The sequence below is a fragment of the Lontra canadensis genome, unplaced genomic scaffold, assembly GCF_010015895.1.
Source record: "Lontra canadensis isolate GAN:19392208 unplaced genomic scaffold, GSC_riverotter_1.0 scaffold3, whole genome shotgun sequence".
NCBI lineage: Eukaryota > Metazoa > Chordata > Mammalia > Carnivora > Mustelidae > Lontra > Lontra canadensis.
The window spans coordinates 4580501-4599947 of NW_022630997.1; the positions used below are offsets into that span (position 1 = coordinate 4580501).

Here is a 19447-nt window from a genome sequence, read left to right on the forward strand (position 1 = left end):
AGACGAAAACCTCTAAAGCTTATCACTGCAAAGTCTTGGTAACAAGACAGTCATTCAATAAATGTTTATTGAGCATAGCCTATGTGCAAGATACTGTAGCCACGCCAGATTTCTTATTACTCAGTGTGCTGTTCCGTATAATGAGAAGGTTGGTCTTGCTGAATTCCTAATAAAGAGACCCCTCAAATCTTACCTCAACCACTTCCAACAGCGTAAGGAGCAAACAAGAATTTTTTCGGGCTGTAACTCTATCTCTGCACACTCTTAGGTCACTTGACCAGATGAATTCCTTTTTGCTAAAGAAGCAAAAAACAACAACAACAACAAAAACAAAACCCTTTTCTTTGTTTACTTGTACATCCACACACACATATATCCTGAGACGCTGCAAGACACCAGGCGTTATGCATAGGCTGCCAGCCTTTGTCAGCATGAGGGCAGGAGAATTTTGTCGTAACAGTGGATTATCTCCTTGCAAGTCTACTCATTAATAGTAGCAAACACTGCACTGCCGTAAAATAGGGTCAGCCCTTATGTTAAGGGTTTGACTCAGACCAAGATGAATTCCTACCATGTAACTGAAAGTATGGAGCATTAGTTGTGGAAAGTTCAAATAAACGGGGGCTGAGAGGACATCGCTGTGTGTTGGAAAATGTCTAAGAACTATTCCCGGGGTAATCGGACAAGAGGCTGAATTATTAAGAATATATCTTCTAGGGCCATCTAGTGTTGACTATTTTTCTGCTTTAGCTCTTGGAGAGTCCCCAGAATGAGAAAGGAAAAGAAAATATCCCCTGGCCTTGTGTTCCCGAAGTGGGATTTCTTGTGGCATAAGATATAGGGTCTTGGGAAAGGGCATCCTTTTTTAGCTTGAAAGAGTATGTGAGCTCAGGAGGGGAAGGTAGAGCACACACCAGGGAGCCCTGGGCTGCTCCGTTCTCAATGCCAGCAGCATTACTTCTTTTCTTACATTATTTTTTTATTTTTAAGAAGGAAGCTCACTGAAATCTCCTTAAGAAGAGACTGCAAACGTGGAAATCAATATAAACTTGATCCTATAACACAAATAAACTTTCCTAAAATTCCTCTCTATACACCTGCATGTCTCACTATGATCATCTCTCTTTCTGCTGGTTCCTGTTAAACCCCCACCCAGGGCAGGAGCTAGTCTCTTCACACACTGATCCACCAGTCTGATACCCTCAACGTGGGTTTGCCAAAATTGTTCCTTTTTTTCCCAGAGTGGGGAAAATGTGTAGGGACAAAGTATCATCTTGCTGTAGGTCTGGTCTTCCCTTGTGTTTTTTTTCCCCCTCAAATGGTGTGTGGCACATTACTCTTATGCTCAAAATACTTTATAAATCATCACCTTTCACTTCTGGTCCTCATGTAGTATTTATGGAGGAAAAGTCTACAGATAGGAAGACTGAGGAAAGGACGATTATAAAATAATGCCCATGGGCAGAAGTTAGAACTCTCTTTTTAATCCTATCCTAACTCCTCTCCCCTAAACATGCTATCACCAATAACAAGGAATTTGGAGAGGGCCAATAATGTGACATCACATTTTTTAAAAACAAGAATTTGGTCAGTCTCTTTTAAATTTATGCAAAAACTCTCAGATGTCTCCTATAAGGTGATGAGTGTGTACGTATTTCACTACTGCGACAGACTGGACCGAGGTGAAACCTGGCAGTCATTTTTAATAGATGAGAAGGTTAGATTAGCAAAATTCCCCCCACAAATGAACTTGTGAAATAGTAGTAAAATTTAGGGAGGTAAACATAATGACTATCATTGGAGCTCGCCCAAAGAACGCAGAGACGTAAAACATTAAAAAACCCTGAGAAGTTTGAAAGCAAACAACAACAAAAATAGGTAGACAGCTGCCACTATGCTATGCATGAGGGTGAGGAGACATAGGAACTGTAGCTACCCATCTATTCACACCTCCCACTGCAATTGAAATGTCCTTTAGAGTAAAATAATTGACAAGCCATGAAGAATCTCCGCTTTATTTCCTTGATTTCCATTTTCCACAGAGCCTTTCCACACAGCCTTAACAGCTGCACACAGTCTGCTGTTCCGAGCCTCACGCCAGGCTTAGTGTTTCTTGAAGCATTCATTCCATTCCGCATGTGTTAGGGCCTCTGTGAACATCTCTGCCCTCTGCCTCATTGGGGTTGCAGCAGATCTCTTTGGCCCCCTTCCCCTGGGTGCTGAGTGAGAATCGGCTCTGGTGGGATTGCCTGTAGAGGCGGCCCCATGGGAACATTCTTTAGTCATGATTTCACTGTGACCACTGCATACAGCTCGTCTGGGTTTCATGTTTGACCACCTGCAAGCTCACGGAATCCAGGGTCACTCCCTTGTGGGAGGATCGGACAACTGTCTTTGCTCTTACGTCATCTCTTACCTATGCCAACATGTGGCACGCGGAAGCCATTCTGATGACAAGGGGCTTCTCATCCCTTCTCTGATTTAACATCTACCCTAGGTAGCAGTTTGGTACAGCTGTTAGGATGTTGTCAGAGTTCTTTGTCCATAAGAAAAGTGAAACCCACACCACATTGTACAATATGTTCATGATGTGGTCATTCCTTTGGATAATCATCAACAATAACATCAACCAACACCCTGCCTCTGACCTCAGAAGGCTTCAGACTGATGCAACCAAACAGGAAACACAGTGTCTGGAACAGCTTGGGGCCTGCCAGCATTCTTTGCTGAACTGGTGTGTGTGAGCTGGGATAACACATTAACTAGAGGCATAATCAAGCTTATCTTAAATTGTGAAATCCCAGAGCACAGGCCCATGTTACAAATTTTCTATCAGGGGTGTAGCCTCTATAATCGGCAGCCTGAGCTGCAATACTTTCTTTCTTCCCTCATGGGTTTAGCTGTTTGCCTTCAGTAAATCAATGAGTTGGAGTCGTGCTATCAGATTTGCAGACTTTGGGGGTCCCTCTAAGGCAGGGACATTGTCTTCTGGAGCTCTGACTTTGGGCATGTCCATGTCCTATCACGTGGCATAAGAGCGGGCAGACATGATGCCTGCCCACCTCCACCCAGTTTCACAAATGAATCTGCCTGTGGGTATGTTCACTTTGATAAAGTACAGCTCCGTGATGTATGATACCTGAATAGAGGACACCAGTGTCCAGCAACTCGAGAGAAATTCAGAGACAGACAGATCTGAAAATAATGGGACAGTATATTGGTTGATCCATTTCTGAAAATGAGGTGGGGCCACATTCATGGCTAACATGATCATCTATGGTAACCCCAGGCAATAGCCATCTAAGAAGCTAGTTTTTATGAGATGTGTATATTTCATGTTAGTTCAACCTTGTAAAAGGCTTCGAGATGCTTAACAACAAACCAAAAGCTACATCAATAAAAGCTAAAACCTCATGTCCACATTTACTAATCTCTGTGTACAGCACTCCCTTATTCGGCAAACTTATTGAACAGCATTTGTGTGCTAGACGCTGAGCACCGAGCACACCAGGTGGAAAAGTCTTTCATGGAGCGGAAGATGCCTCAAGAAACGGTCGTGATACAATGAACTACAGGTCGTACAAGCTTGCACAGTTGATTAGCCTTTCAAGGGCTAACTGGGGATCTTCCCTGAGAAGGGAGCATTTGGACTGAGAGTTGGGTCTTAATTTATATTAGTGTGTGTGACGCCTGAGAGATCTTAGTATGAAGCATGATATGATTAAAACACAGGGGTCAGAAATAGGAAAAAGGTGGGAGATCAGGCTGGAAAGGCAGAGTGTGGGCAGATACCAAAAGGCCATCCATGACATTTGTAGGCCAAGGATTTAAAACTTTAAATGTGTTTTAGGTAATTGAAGCCATGATTGGGCAGGGGGTGGGGGTGAAAGCTAAGAAAAATTTTAGGCATGGGTAGAGCACATCAATACTGTCAAACATATAGAAAGGTTACTGTACACTACATACTCTTCTAAGCACATGGGATGTATAACATATTTAATCTTTATGGCTACCAATGAGGTAGATGGTTTCATCCTCCCTTTAGAAAATGAGGAGATTGTGGCACAGAGAGAGGTGAGCCAGGGTGCCAGAACCATTACTAGGTGAGCCAGAACAGTTTATTTGTTCTGGAGCAGAGCACATACTCCTTACCACAACCCTGCACTGCTTTTTGGATGAGGTTCTGGAAGAGAAGCTCTAGAGACAAAGAAGACGACACTTGGGAGAGAGAAAACATGGAAACCAGAGCCCTTAGCCTCTAGCAGACTGCAGCAAGTCGATGTGACATAGTTCTGGTTTATCTGCCATCATTAGGGGAAAAAAAAAAAAAAAAAGCAAAACAAAACTTTCAGAAGTCAGTGGTTAACCCATGAAAATCCAAGGTCTTGACATATACAGCAAAAAGCCCTTGGTGATTGTTCCAAAAGATGGTTCTATCTCCTTTCTGGATACGGAGGAAGGAAGCATGACGGTTCTAGGGTAGTCAGGTAATGGGGCTCCCTGCAATGAACACTGTGGTAGGGTGGAGATGCACACAGCTGGAGGAGTCAATCAATATATTTTATGGTAACAAAAATGTACTAATCAGTACTAGAGTGAATTTGATAGGCATGAAGATGACATTTACTTGATAATTTATGGAATTTCTGTCATTGTTAAAGCCACAGTGATTTTCAGGGTATTAGGATCAGAGAAAGAACTATATTCTGCCCATGCTTAAAAAGGGATCTACATAAATGGTAACAAGAGGGTGACCTCTATTGGGCCATACTCTGGAAGCCATTTGCGCACGTGGATTAGGGCTACAGTAAGAGAGTCCTAACAGAGCATCTTCTGGTTTCGTCTCCTAGTAAACAACCTCACCGCCTCCTCCACGACTTGTTACTATTCCTCACATTAACCAGAGGCTAGGATTTTAAGAAATGTATTTCCTGGAAAGAGAATTCTATCTTATAAATGGAAGAAGATGAGAAAGAGAGCTTTTTTTGAGATGAGGTGATGGTCAGGGTTTAGTGGCAAGGGCCAGTGACTTGGGGTGGAAGGACATGGCAGAGTCTGCAAAGCTCAAGCAACTGCATCTAGGCTCGGCATTTTATAAAATAAAATTTGATTTGGGATATAAAGGACATGGGTGTGGGTGCTTTTGAGAGAAGCAAAGATAGAGATGGACAAAACCAGTGCTTTAGAAGTGTATAAGAAGGGGCTTGAACTAGGTAAAGTGCTGTGAAGATGATGACAAGGAATGAATTCTAGAAAGATGTTAGTAGTATAATTTTCAGAACTGAAGAATGACTTGAATAAATTTTATTAGTGGTGAGGGAGACAGAAGAGTCAAGAAAACCTCTTAATTTATTCAGCACATGTTTTGAATACCTGTATTTATTGAGAACCAGAGATACGGACCTGGTCAGAGAAGTTCTCTGTTCTCATAGGAAACAGTACTGAAAATATTCTAGGTGGACAGTGATACTATCGGCTAAGAAAATGAGTATAAGTGGAGAGCGGAGAAAGGTCTGAAGAAAAGATAATAAAGCTGATGAGGTCAATTCTGAACAAAAAAAGAGAGAATACTTTTTTATACCTCACTATGTTCTTTGAATATGTATTTTTCCTTTACATTTCTGCCTTTAATTCTTTTGTTCCAAAGACTGTGCATTTTTTTCTTTTTCTAACTGTGGTTAAAAATAATAATAATAATAATAATAATAATGCATTTCCAAAAAAAATAAAAAAAGTTTGAGGTGCCACAAGAACCGTTCGGTGGAGATATCTAGCAAGTTGTTGGCTATTGGGTTTGCAGATCAAGGGAACTGGCATCACAGGCAAATAGATGATAGTCAGTGTCTGATAAGGAGATAAGATCACCTTTAGAAAACAAGGTAGAGAGTGCTGCCAACGCCCCTGCGGAGAAGCTGAGGTCATCACTGAATTTTGAAGTATTTTAAGTGGATACAAAACTGTTTCAGCAATGCAGACAATTAAGTGTGTTGTTGTGGGCGATGGTGCCGTTGGTAAAACATGTCTCCTGATATCCTACACAACAAACAAATTTCCATCTGAGTATGTACTGACTGTTTTTGACAACTATGCAGTCACAGTTATGATTGGTGGAGAGCCATATACTCTTGGACTTTTTGATACTGCAGGGCAAGAGGATTATGACAGATTACGACCGCTGAGCTATCCACAAACAGATGTATTTCTAGTCTGTTTTTTCAGTCGTCTCTCCATCCTCATTTGAAAATGTGAAGGAAAAATGGGTGCCTGAGATAACTCACCATTGTCCAAAGACTCCTTTCTTGCTCGTTGAGACCCAAATTGATCTCCGAGATGACCCCTCTACGATTAAGAAACTTGCCAAGAACAAACAGAAGCCTATCACTCCAGAGACTGCTGAAAAGCTGGCCCGTGACCTGAAGGCGGTCAAGTAAGTGGAGTGTTCTGCACTCACACAGAAAGGCCTAAAGAATGTATTTGATGAAGCAATATTGGCTGCCCTGGAGCCTCCCGAACCGAAGAAGAGCCTCAGGTGTGTGCTGCTATGAAGGTGTCTCCAAAGCCCTTTCCGCACAGCTGGTGTCAGCATCATACTAAAAGCAATGTTAAACTAAAGATTAAAGATTAAAATTTGTTTTTGCAATAATGACAAATGCCCTACACCTACCCACATGCACTCGTGTGAGACAAGGCCCGTAGCTATGGTCCCCTTCCCCCTCTCAGTACTAGTTAATTTGAGTAATTGTGTATTGTCAGAAAAGGTACTAGTTTTTGTTTTGTTGTTTCAAAAAAAATTTTTTTTTTGTTTTTTTTTTTTTTGTTTAAAAGCAAGGCATGCTTGTGATGACTCTGTAACAGACTAATTTGGGTTGTTGAAGCTGCTCCTGGGCTCCATCCACTCTGGAGAATGATCTGGGACATTTAGGGTTTTTTGTTTTTGTTTTTGTTTTTGTTTTTGCGGGGGTGGGGTGGGGTGCAGGGAGTGTGTGTGGGGTTTGTTTTTATTTAGTTATTTTTTTTAAATTCATTAACCATCAGATAGCCCTTAAGGGGAGGAGGACTGATTGATTCCACATTCCACTTCCTAGATCTAGTTTAGAAAACTTGTTCCCCACCTGGTGCTCTTAGGAAGGAGTATAGTAAATGCATCATTTAATAACATACTCCTTTTTGAAAGTTGCCTTTTCTCTCCACCCTTGAGTAGGTCCAGTATTTGATGAAACTCATGAAAGTGGGTGGAACCTGTCTTGCCCCTCCTCTTTTCTAGGATGCACTATATATGTGACTGTGACTTTCAAGGAAATTTGTTTGCCATGTGCTGATTTTTTTTTAAGTTAATTTCTAACTTCTTTCACTGATAAATGAAGAAAAGTATTGCACCTTTTGAAATACACCAAATGGATTGAGTACGTAATTAAAAAACTTTTTTTTCCCCTGTCAAAAAAAAAAAAAGAAAAGAAAAGAAAAGAAAAAAGAAAACAAGGTAGAGCTAAAAGGGGGCTGGGAAGCCTGAATAACAACAATGTTTAACATAGAGAAAGTGCATCCAGCAAATGATGTGATGGAGAGGTCTGAAAAGACAGATAAAAATTAGGATTGAACGAAGTCATGAAATTAAAGAGAAGAGAGTTTTGTTTTCAGCTGTTGCTGTTGTCTTCAAATTCTTTGCTGGATGAAAAGCTCTTCCCAATGACTAGCACAGCATCTGGCACAACTGTGGTCCTTAATAGCTATTGTTGAATTATATCTATTAATAGAGCTTAATTATTAGTCTATTAACTAACACAACATGCTATAGCCAGGTCAGGTATATCAAGGACTAGAAAGCACCTACTGTACTTGCGAATTAGGAAATTCCCTTCATATGGGGAAAAAACAGTAAAAGTGGCTGGAAAGAAAGAAACATAATAAATAATGTTGGCTTTTAAAATGTTAGAAATGTGAAATCCATTAGGGATGGCACAGCAAATGTATAGTTTCCAGGCCATAATGCCTTTTTTTCTAAACAACAGTTTAATTAAAATGGAATCACATTATATTATTTGGTTGACTGCTAGACAGATAGGAAAATATAATACAAAATAAAATAATTATAACAAAAGTATTAAAAAACAAAGGGTGTTTAGTAATCAGTATAATGCAGGATCATATTTACATCCTAAATAACACAGTAAAGCAAACAGGCTCCAGTTGTTGCTTAACCTGAAACTAGTTCAGGAACATAACAAACTTGCTTACAATTGGCTTCACGGACCAAATGGACATTTCTTCCATAAAGCTTTAGCAGCTCCGTGTCTCTGGTTCTTATTCACAGAAACTGAAACTAATGAATAAAGGATTGGCTGATATAAAAAAAAAAAGAACCAAATAAATTCTGGACTTTAGCTTGGACTTAAGAAAATTTGTTTCTAAACAAGCACTTAAAAGCCCTGGAAAGTAATAAAATGAAAGGCAATTTATACAGACTAATGGAGCAGCAAAAGGAGGAGGGACTGGAGAATGGAGACTGAGTAATGGAGGAAAAGTTTTGTTTTGGAATTTTCTTGTAAAATAGTCTCTCCCTGATGATAAAACATTAGCTAATGACATCTAGAACTGTCTGTTCAAACCATGATAACTTCAAGTTTAGTATAACTGAACATTGAAACAGGAATCAATGCAACATAAAATATAAACTATATACTAAAATTTTGTATTTGAGGAAGTAGCCTATGTCACAGGAATAAGTATCTCCCAATCAAAAACAAAACACCAAAAACACCCACCACTTTTTATGAGCCATTTAGCTTAGACATTTAATGCTAAGTGCTAATTCAAACCATGAAACATCTTGACAGTTTCCTTTTCCTCTTTTCCTTCTTATATAAGAGGTGGTTTTATTTTTCTAGTTAAACAGGAAAGGTAGAAGGAAAACTAGGATTAATAAGCTCTACCTCAACACAATCACTCTTCAATATTTATCAAGGGGTACACATGCGTCTCACTCTTCTTTCGTACTCTTCTACCCTATGTGTCTGTGTCTATCTTTATTAGACTGTAAATAGCATTGAGGTCAAGGGCTGTGTCTCATTCATTTCTGCCTGAGCCCTGGCACTATATTTTATACTTAGGACTCAATAAATATTGGTTAGATAAACAAATGATGATCTTTCAGTTGTCCTCAGATAATTTAGTCTCATGAAATCCATACTAGGAAACTAAATCATGTTTTTTTATTGCCTCATATATAATTTTAAAATTTTTCTGAAATTAAAAAAAAATGGTCCAGAATAATCATATTTACTTCTCAATTCAAAGAGTAAAAGAAAAGCCTTATAATTTTAGTTATTTAAGTTAGACAAGGAGGTGGAGCTTCAACTCTTGGCTTTAAAGAAGATGTCCTTAGAATACAAGTAAACATGCAAATGAAGACATGGGTATTCCCAAAAGGCAGTAGCATGATACACGGCACCTACAAGTGGACTGGGCTCTTCACTTCCTTTCTGTCCTGGGATTTGTGTTTAAAGAATCAATTTCCTCGCAAATTATCCAACAGTGCAGTAGGAAAAGGAAAAGTTGGTAAGAGAAAAGAGTTTCTATTCTATGTAATAGGAAAATAAGATTTGGGGAACACCTGCTACCCACATATAACTCTGGACATGATTCTATTCTAATTGCCAAGAAAAGGGTTGACAGATATACTATACATTGAAGGCACTCATTTTCTTCCCTCTACTCTTCACATTAGCGTATATGATATAGATGAAAGAGAATGCATCTTATAGCCAGAAATATCTGGATGTGAAATATTTATTTTTAAAAAAATAAAACGTGTGTATTCAAGGTGTACAATATAATGGTTTGATGTATAAATACATAGTGAAATGATTACAACCATCAAGGTAATTAAGATACCATTTCCATATATAGTGTTTTGTTTTTGTTTTTGTTTTTTGGTATATGTGATGAGAGCACCGGAAATTGACTCCCTTTGGAAATTTCGTATTGAATACAATATAGTCATCATACTATAGTCATCATGCTATACGGCAGGATCTCTGAACTTCTTCATTCTGCATAACTATAGCTTTCTACCCTTTGACCATAATCTCTCCATGTCCCCCACCTCCGCACCCCAGGTAAACACAACTCTACTATCTGCTTCTCGGCACTTGATTTCTTCAGAGTCCAAATAAAAATTCTTATAAGGCATGCCCCAGTGTCTGGCACATAGAAGATGCTCATTAAGTGTTGGGTGAAAGTATGAATGAATGAATGATATAATACACCTGATTCTTAAGCCACTGTTTGAATTGATTTCCCATTGTTCAGCATCACTCGTCTGGCAATAGTCAAAAGAACCTAGGGATACAATGTAGCCAGGGTTCCCTTGAAGAACAAAGTGGCAGAGTATGAGAAACTGCAATTGGCATATCAGGTTGTGTGAACACCGGCACAAAGAATTCAAGCAATTTGGCAGGTAGAGGAGATATGAAGAGATTAAAGTTTGTGTTCAATGAATTATAGTGATAACAAGAATGTTTCTTGTTTCCCACTGTCACATTGAAGGGTTTCTTTTTGCTTAAAATTGTCTTGGTTAACCCCAAGATTGTAATTCACTGAACCTGCTTCTAGAGAGTGTTCCCAGAGAACGTAATTAGTCCCACACTGCATGTGGGACAGTGCTGGATGTTCATGGAATCACCTTGTCTTCCTATGTATTCTGCTCTTACCCAGCAGTCCGAGATTGAAATATGATTTTTAAAAGAATTATAAAACTGAGAAGATAAAATGTACACCTATTCAGAGTGCTACCACTTTCTCATTTTCTAACCTTTCCAAAATAAATGTGGGTCTAGAGGCTTCTCCCATTGTGTTCACTTATTCTTGGTACGTGTACATGCGTTTCTGCTTTGTTAAATACTGCCTGATAAGGGGACAAAAAGAAATGATAAAGAAAAAATATTCTGTTCCGAAGTCACTCTCCACTTAAAGATATCCACTAATATTGACCTGAAGATGGTAGGCTGTTTTGAGACTAGGTTACTAAATCTTTTGGATATTTATCAAGCTTCACATAATCTGTAATTTAAGGAAAGCAATAAAGAAAATATAATTTAAAAAATCATGATTGTAGGATATTCTATTCTATGTATACATACATGTCAAACACACATGCCAATGAGTGTCTGGATGTGTGGTGAGGTAATTCAATAGCAGCTTTATTTTTAGACACTCAAAATGAAAATATACAAACAGGGTAATTTTATTACTTTCAAGTAATAAAAGTATACTTTTCTACAAAGCCATGTTCTCACAATTTAGGAGGAAGTTCTCATCTCCCAGTCTTAGCTCATAAGTCTTTATTATATTCAACTTGAAGTGAGGTTAAGTTAAGCCTGAAAGAAATATAGAAATGGATTATAGATTTCATACTACCATGAGACTGATATTTTGGTGTTTGTTGTTTCTTTAATGGCTACTGCCTATTCACAGCAGAATTGTGTAGGTGGGTAATTTTGAAAATGTGCTTCTCATATTTTTTTCCTAATCTGATCATGTATGTGAGTTGTAATTAATATATGTACCATGCTTTGCACTTGAAAATGGTTTTTTGACATGATTATGGAATGTAGGAAGCAAAGAATTTTTTTAAATTGATTAATTAATTTGACAGACAGAGATCACAAGTAGGCAGAAAGGCAGGCGGGGTGGGGGAGGGGAAGCAGGCTCCCCGCTGAGCAGAGAGCCCAATGCAGGGCTCAATCCCAGGACCCTGAGATCATGACCTGAGCCAAACGCAGAGGCTTAACCCACTGAACCACCCAGGTGCCCCAAAGCAAAGGAATTTTTAATAGATAAGGAAACTCAGGCACACAGAGGCTGGATAGCTTGCCTCTGATTTTATACCCACTAGGTGTAAGAGATCTCACACCTGGGCTCAGGACTAATTACTGTCTAGTTAGCCAATTCCTATTTTTGACACTTGAATCTCAACACGGCTAGTAGCTCATTATCATATATGTGCACATACCTGGAATGTTTCTTGCAAAATAGCAACTAACTTTTAAAGATTCGACCTGTATTTTGATTTTAATAAGATCTTTTGGGTAGATTAAAATAACTAAAATGGTTAAAATGGAGATATATATATATATATATATATATATACACACACATACACACACATATTTATTTATTTTATTAAAAAGGGAACCACAGCCACATTCTGATCTTCTGCCAATAGCAAGTTCTGAAAAACCCCTTTAGGAAAAAACTTTTCAAGTGAAAAAAACAAACAACAACAACAACAACAACAAAACCAAACACACCCCAAAACACATATTCTGGGGGAGGTAAGTTACCACTGCTAACCAAATCAACATCACAATATTTTCCCCACTATGGCTGATATTACGATGACTCAGATAGAATTTTTAAAATTATTAACTGTTCACTAATTACACTTTCATGTTTGCTCCCTAAATTAAGGTATAGGAATATTTAGATCTTATATTTATGTGCTATACAAAGAATAAACTGGGTTTTGACATATTTTATTCAGGTTTTTTTTAATAGGATCTAATTTTCTACTCTACAGAAAACAAAACATAACTTAAGCTTCCTTCCAGCAACATAATGAAAATGAGATTCACCATTATGGGTCACATGAAAAAATAAATAACTCCTATAAAAGTCTCCTTTTCAGACTGCATTTGGTTGTCGAAGAATACCTTCTGTAAGTACAAGATGTTCTAAGAATGTCTGATTAAAGTTAATTAAGGGAGTAAGAAAAAAGTATACTTGAAAATGTCTGCTATAATTATGTTTTCTATAAATAGATAAACCACATTTCTTGTCAATACTTATTATCATAATTTGTCCTGTAGGGATTAAAAAAAAAACAAAAAACTACATTATTGTTCTTAAGACATCATCTATTATTTAGTACCATTTTACAATTGCAGCTATCTTGATACAGAAATGGTGATAAATTTTGTTGTAGAAATTTAAAAAATCAATTTGAAAAAGGTTATTTAAATGTTTCATAATAATCTAATACAAAAAGAATGCTGTTTCATAAGGGTACCAAGTACAACCAGCAGCTATCCTATTGCAATAGCATAAAATCAGATTTTGGTACTCTGCCAGTGAAACAATTCAGACCACTATTAGTGAAAAACAACAGCAATGAATTTTCAGCAACTCAGCTTCAGTTTTCTAGCAAATACATATGATTTTTTATTTTGATAAAAATAGAAATTATTTAAAAGAGAAACTTCCTTTGGTTCTCTAAAGAAATGATATAAAAATGCCTAACTATACTGTAGTTAAACAGATTATATGTAAGGAAAAGATATCCTTGCAGACATACTAGGGGACTCTCTTATTACTTTAACTGAGATGGTATCAGGCAGGATGGGAAAAGAACTCCAAAATGACATACTCCAAAATGAGATTCTAAGAGTGTGACAGAGTGGCAGACTCTCATGGCAATCTGGCTAATGGGTTCTCCTTTTGAAGAAGACATTGTCATTCACTCTAGCATACTCCTATACAGAAAGAACTTAAACAACCAATGCTAGTATAACAAACTGTAAGGTAGATGAAGCAAAGATAGGGAAATGCACGTACCCCAGGCTTGAAATAAAAGAAAAGCTTCTTAGAGGGATATAATCTTTACTGTAGTCTGAAGGATGAGCAAGAATTAGTTAAATAAAGTTGGGAAACAGGGGAAGAAAAGGCAGGATACATTGGCAGAGAGAATAGGTTGTGGAAATATCACGAGGCTGTGAAAATATGGCCCACTGAAGGTATTAGAATAAATTATAATGCCTACATGCAGGGTAGGAGAAACAAAATGTTGTAAAATATGTATGAGAATGTATTGGTATAGTAAGACCTAAACAAGGACTTTGCAAACAAATAATAAGATAATAGATTTTAACCCAACCATATTGATAATTATATTAAACATATGTGTCTAAATAAAGGAATTAAAGAGTGGAATCATCATATTGGATAAAAAAAGCAATACCTAATTATAGCTGTCTACAACAGACTCATTTTAAATATAAACACAGAAGGATTAAAAGTAAAAAGATGAAAAAAGATATTCCATGCAGCACTAATTAAAATAAAGCTGGGTTGGCTATATTAACAGCAGAAAGAAAAAATTTCAGACCAAAAAATATTACCAGGAAAAAGGAAGAACATTCTATAATGATAAAAAAAAAAAGTCAGTTCATCAAGATAACACAATGACCCTAAATGTGTAGAGGCTTAATAATAATTTCAAAATACATGAGATAAAAACTGTTAATTTAAAGGAGAAATAGACAAGACCATAATAATAGTTGGGACATTTTGGAATAGGAACTAAGGACAACCCAGTAAGACTATAGAATTAAGAATGTAAAAGACTTGACTAATATTATCAGTGAAGTTAACCTAGTTGAACCTGACCTAGAACTCCACACAAGAACAAAATATACATTCTATTGAAGTGTATAGTCACTCACCAAGATAGCTCATATTCTGAGCCATAAAAGACACATCAAGAAATTTAAGAGGATGGAAATCATACAAAAATATTCCCTAACCATAAAAATATTAAACAAGAAATAAATCACAGAAGGATATCTGAAAAATCCCTAAATACCTGAAAATTAAACAACTTATTTCTAAATAACCCAAAATTCAAGAAGGAATTCACACAGAAAATTAGGAAATGTTTTGAATTGAACGAAAATGAAATACAACCTAAAAAATATGTGAAGTGTAGTCAAAGGAGGGTTTAGGGGTAAATGTATACCTTCAGATGTTTATACTAAGGAAGGCCTCAAATCAATGAGCCAAGTTAGGCCATCAAGAAATAACTAGTAAACCCAAACAGATAGAAAGAAATAATAATGATACAAATATTCATAACATACAAAGCATAAAAATGAAAGGAAAATCCATAAAACCAGAAGTTGTTTCTTGGAAAATACCAATAAATTTGATATATCTGTAGGCAGACTGATGAAGGAAAAGAGAAGACATATATTAGGAATGAGAGAAGTCATCACTATAGATTCTACAGACTTCAAGAAAATAATAAGTGAACATTAAAAAGATAAAAAAGGAATGCCAATTAATTTCACAATTTAGATGAAATGACAAATTCCTGGAAAAATTCAAACTATCAAAACTCACTCAAGAAGAATTATATAACCTGAACATCCCTGTAATCTATTAAAGAAGTCCAGTCTATTAAAGAATTAGTTAAAACTATCCCATGAAACATCCCCAGGGACCAGGTAGCTCTATACCTGGTAATATTTTTTTAAGATTTTATTTATTTATTTGACAGACAGAGATCACAAGTAGGCGGAGAGGCAGGCAGAGAGAGAGCAGGGGAAGCAGGCTCCCAACTGAGCAAAAAGCCCGATGTGGGGCTTAATCCCAGGACTCCGGGATCATGACCTGAGCTGAAGGCAGAGGCTTAACCCACCGAGCCACCCAGGCGCCCCTATACCTGATAATTTTTAACAAACATTTGAGGATGATAGAATACCAGTTCTTTACAAAGTCTTCCATAAAATAGATGAGGAGGGAACATGTCCTCACCCATTTTTTTAAAAGCCAGCATTACTCTGATATCAAAGTTGCAGAAAGACTTGAAAAGTAATCAAAATTAAAGACAAATATACCTAATAAACATAAAAGGGGGGGCTTTACAAATAGCGAATTGAATTTAGCCATATATAAAAAAGATAGCAAGCCATGACTAAGTGAAAGCAATCCCTTAGTTTGCCAATGTCAGTTTGACATTGGAAAACCAATCAACTTAATTTACCATATGAACAATCTAAAAAACCAAAACCATAAGATTATCTTAAAGATTCAGAAAACCACTGTCAAAAGTCAGCATCTAATCCAGACAAAAATTCTCAGTAAACAAAGCAGATTTCCTAAACCTAATAAAGAACATTTTAGAAAATCTATAATTTAACATCACACTTAATGGTTGGTAAAAGATTGAATTTTTTTTTCCTAATATAAAGCCTTTTTTTTTTCTAATATCAACCTAAGATAAAGCAAAGATACTGGCTGCCAACATTTCAATTCAGTAGTGTATTAGAAGTTCTAGCCAAAGCAATAAGGCAAGTAAAAGAAACAATAGGCATAAGATGAGAAAAGAAGTCAAACCATTTATTTGCAAAAGATATGACTTTCTGTATAGAAAATCCTAAGGAATCTATAAAATTCTATTGAAACTCAATAAGGAGTTTAGTAAGATGACAAGGTAAAAGGTCAATAGGCAAAAATTAATTGTATTTCAGCATTCAATGGTCACAAATAATTGAGAACAAAACTAAGAAAGTATCATTTAAAATAGCATCAAAAATGAAATAAGTACAAATTTAACAAAATATCTCACTATGAAACACTGCAGAGAGAAGTTAAAGAAAATTTAAACAAATGAAGAGATATTACTCTGTTTACAGATTAGAAGACACAGGACTGTTAAGATGTCAATTCTCTCCATATTAATCCATAGATTCAACACAATTCCAATCATAATCCCAGTTGGTTTTTGGTATTTTTTCTGAGAAAATGAAAAATTGATTCTAAAATTTATATGGAGAATGCAAAATACCTAGAATAGCCAAAACAAATTTAAAAAAGAAGTACAAATTGTAGGATTCACTCTACTTTATTCTAAGACTTACTATAAAGCCACAATAATCAAGATCTTGTAGGACTAGCATAAAGATAAACACATATATAAACAGAATCAATACACTGAACCACACATATATAGTCAACTGATCAGCATTGAAGCAGCCAAGGTAATAAAGTGGGAGCAAGGAAAGTGCTGGAATGACTGTATATCCATATGAAAAACAACAACAACAACAACAACAACAAAACTTACACCCATACCTCACACTGAAGCAAAAACAAAACAAAACCCAACAGAATAAAACCTCAGAGTGCAAACAAATCCATATATAAGAGTTAAATCATACAAATTCTAGAAGGAAACAGGAGGAAATCTTTGTGACCTTGAGTTAGGCAAAGATTTCTTAATTTGATATCAAAAGTATGATCCACCAAAAGAAAAAAAGTAAATCACACACCATCAAAATTAAAAACATCTATTTTTCAAAAAGCCCCTGGCAGTTTCTCAGGAAATTAAATATATATTTATTATATACTCTACCAATAGAGTATCACTCCAAGGTATATAACCAAGAGAAATGAAAAAAATGTGTCTACAAAAAGATCTGTATACAAATGGTCACAGTAGCTTTATACATAATAGCTTCTAACTGGAAACAAAAGTCCATAAACCGATAAATAGATTATGAAACATCCATACTATGGAAAAATTTCTTCCTAGCACTGGTTTAAATGTGCTACACTGGAAAAGATATCATTTTGAACATTCTGTGAATGTCATTACCAACATGAAAACAACAAATTAGCAACATTTTTCAAATAAGGTCCTTCTGAAATGTAATCCACTTAAATCAGTGTTAGGAAGAAAAAAACAACAGATGAATGTGCTTGCATATATATTTCAGTCATTCCATTAACATTTGTTTCAATTACTCATTATTACTTCATAAAAGTAATAATTTAATAATTCACAGAGGAAAGATAAATCATGTATGATGGAATGATAAAAGGTACCACTCTACCAATGTTCCCCCTCCCAAAAACAAACAAACAAACAAACAAACAAACAAAAAACCCTCAAAACTAGGGAGCCTGTAAATGTAAGAGAAACCTTTAATTAACTAGGGAAATTAAAAGCAACTTTTATAAGGCAATCCTAGTAACAAGACATGCTCAGATGAGCACATAAGCACATAATAAAAAAGAACAAGAAGCTATTTCAGGTATGCCACTGACGAGGCATTTACATGCAGTTCAAATGAAGCCAAAACTAAGATTTGTTAATGCTATTAACTAGATAAACAATACAGTCTTAATTCTACATTTTATTATGTTTTTATTTAAATTGCAATACGTATTGATTGTAGAATGAGCACAAGCATAACTAGGAAAAGGCAACCACACTAGGAAAAGCCTGCTGCCCTTACCAATGTGATTGAATTGCAGATCTAAAACACGAGCAATTAAAGGACCCAGCTGCTGTGTTTCTTTGTGTATTCTAGTCAATTGGCAATATTCTTCCAATTTTTTTTTTCAAGAATCTCAGCTAGAGAAATTCTTTTACTGGAAAAAATGATCAGACACTAGGAATTTGGTACCTATAATACTGACTTAAAAGTTTTGTATGCACAGCTATGGACCCCCTTTGGATTCCTGGGTAAATCAATTAAAAATCAGGCAAATTAACAGGGAATGACTCAAAAGTTTAACAAACTTTGGCAATATCTTAAAAACTTAAAGTTGTCTTCTAAAGATTTGGCTCTAGTAGTTGTAGGAAGACATAGCTAAATGAAAAGATGTTTAAGAAGATTTAATAGTGAAGAAAAATATGCTAAGTGCAGTCACATGCACCATATACATGGTGTAGCAGATACTACGCAGAGTAACTCATTGAAGCCTCCCACCAACCCTATGAGACAGGTGTTATTACGGTCCCCATTTTAAACAAAAAAGAGATTTAAGACGGTAGGTAAATTGCCTGCACTACCACAGAATTCAAACTCAGGCAGTCTGTTTCTAGAATCTGTTTTCTTAACATGAAGCTACATTTTCCAGTTAAGTTTTATATCTTAAGCAATTTAATAATGTCTTTATATTAAAGTTATTTATATTAACATTTATATTTGAATGGCCCTGTTTCTTTGTCAAATTTGTCTTAAGAATTAAGAAACTCCATAGAATTAAAACAAAACAAAACAAAACTGTGCAGCTTAATGTATTCTGACGAATTTTGGTGACTTGCAACTGTAGCATGTATTTATTCTTGTTGGCCACCCCCCTCTTCCATTTTATTAATTTCCTACAGGAAATTGCAAGTTAATAGAAAAAGCAGCACTGGAACTGCCTCACATCCTATAGTTATTAATTAAAGCAAAATCTGGCTCAGTAATTTTGGGTACTAAAAATATAGAGTTAAACAAAGCTGACTGCCTCTTGAAATGAAATTTCAACTTCAATAGTCTGTCTAAAAATTTTATGCATTAAAATCCACATCTTCCCTTAAAGAAATTCTCCACAAAATTTTTAGAGAATAAAGCAACTCAATATCTGACCATTCCTCTCTAAGACTTCAGAACTGAAAGGAATCCGAGAAACCCAAAATAAATTATTCAAGTTTAAATAAGTTTCTTTTAAAGGCAGTTAGTCACATCATTCTACTATATTCCCATCTAAAGTTTATTACCCACAATCAATAAAGCAAGAAACTGCATAAACTATCTTATTAATTTTATATAATGGTTAGTAAACCTTAAAATACTGTACTATAAAACTTTTAAATGTCTCGGATGGTTTTAGATTA

The 19447-nt window shown here is 36.1% G+C and overlaps 1 protein-coding gene and 1 pseudogene across 1 annotated transcript in view; one reads left to right on the forward strand and one right to left on the reverse strand.

Annotated features, from left to right (window-relative positions):
* The window catches only part of ATRNL1 (attractin like 1), a 794045-nt gene that overhangs the window by 130307 nt on the left and 644291 nt on the right, over positions 1 to 19447 (reverse strand). The gene's annotated exons all lie outside the window — the stretch shown is intronic.
* LOC116880152 lies at positions 5892 to 6586 on the forward strand (annotated as a pseudogene).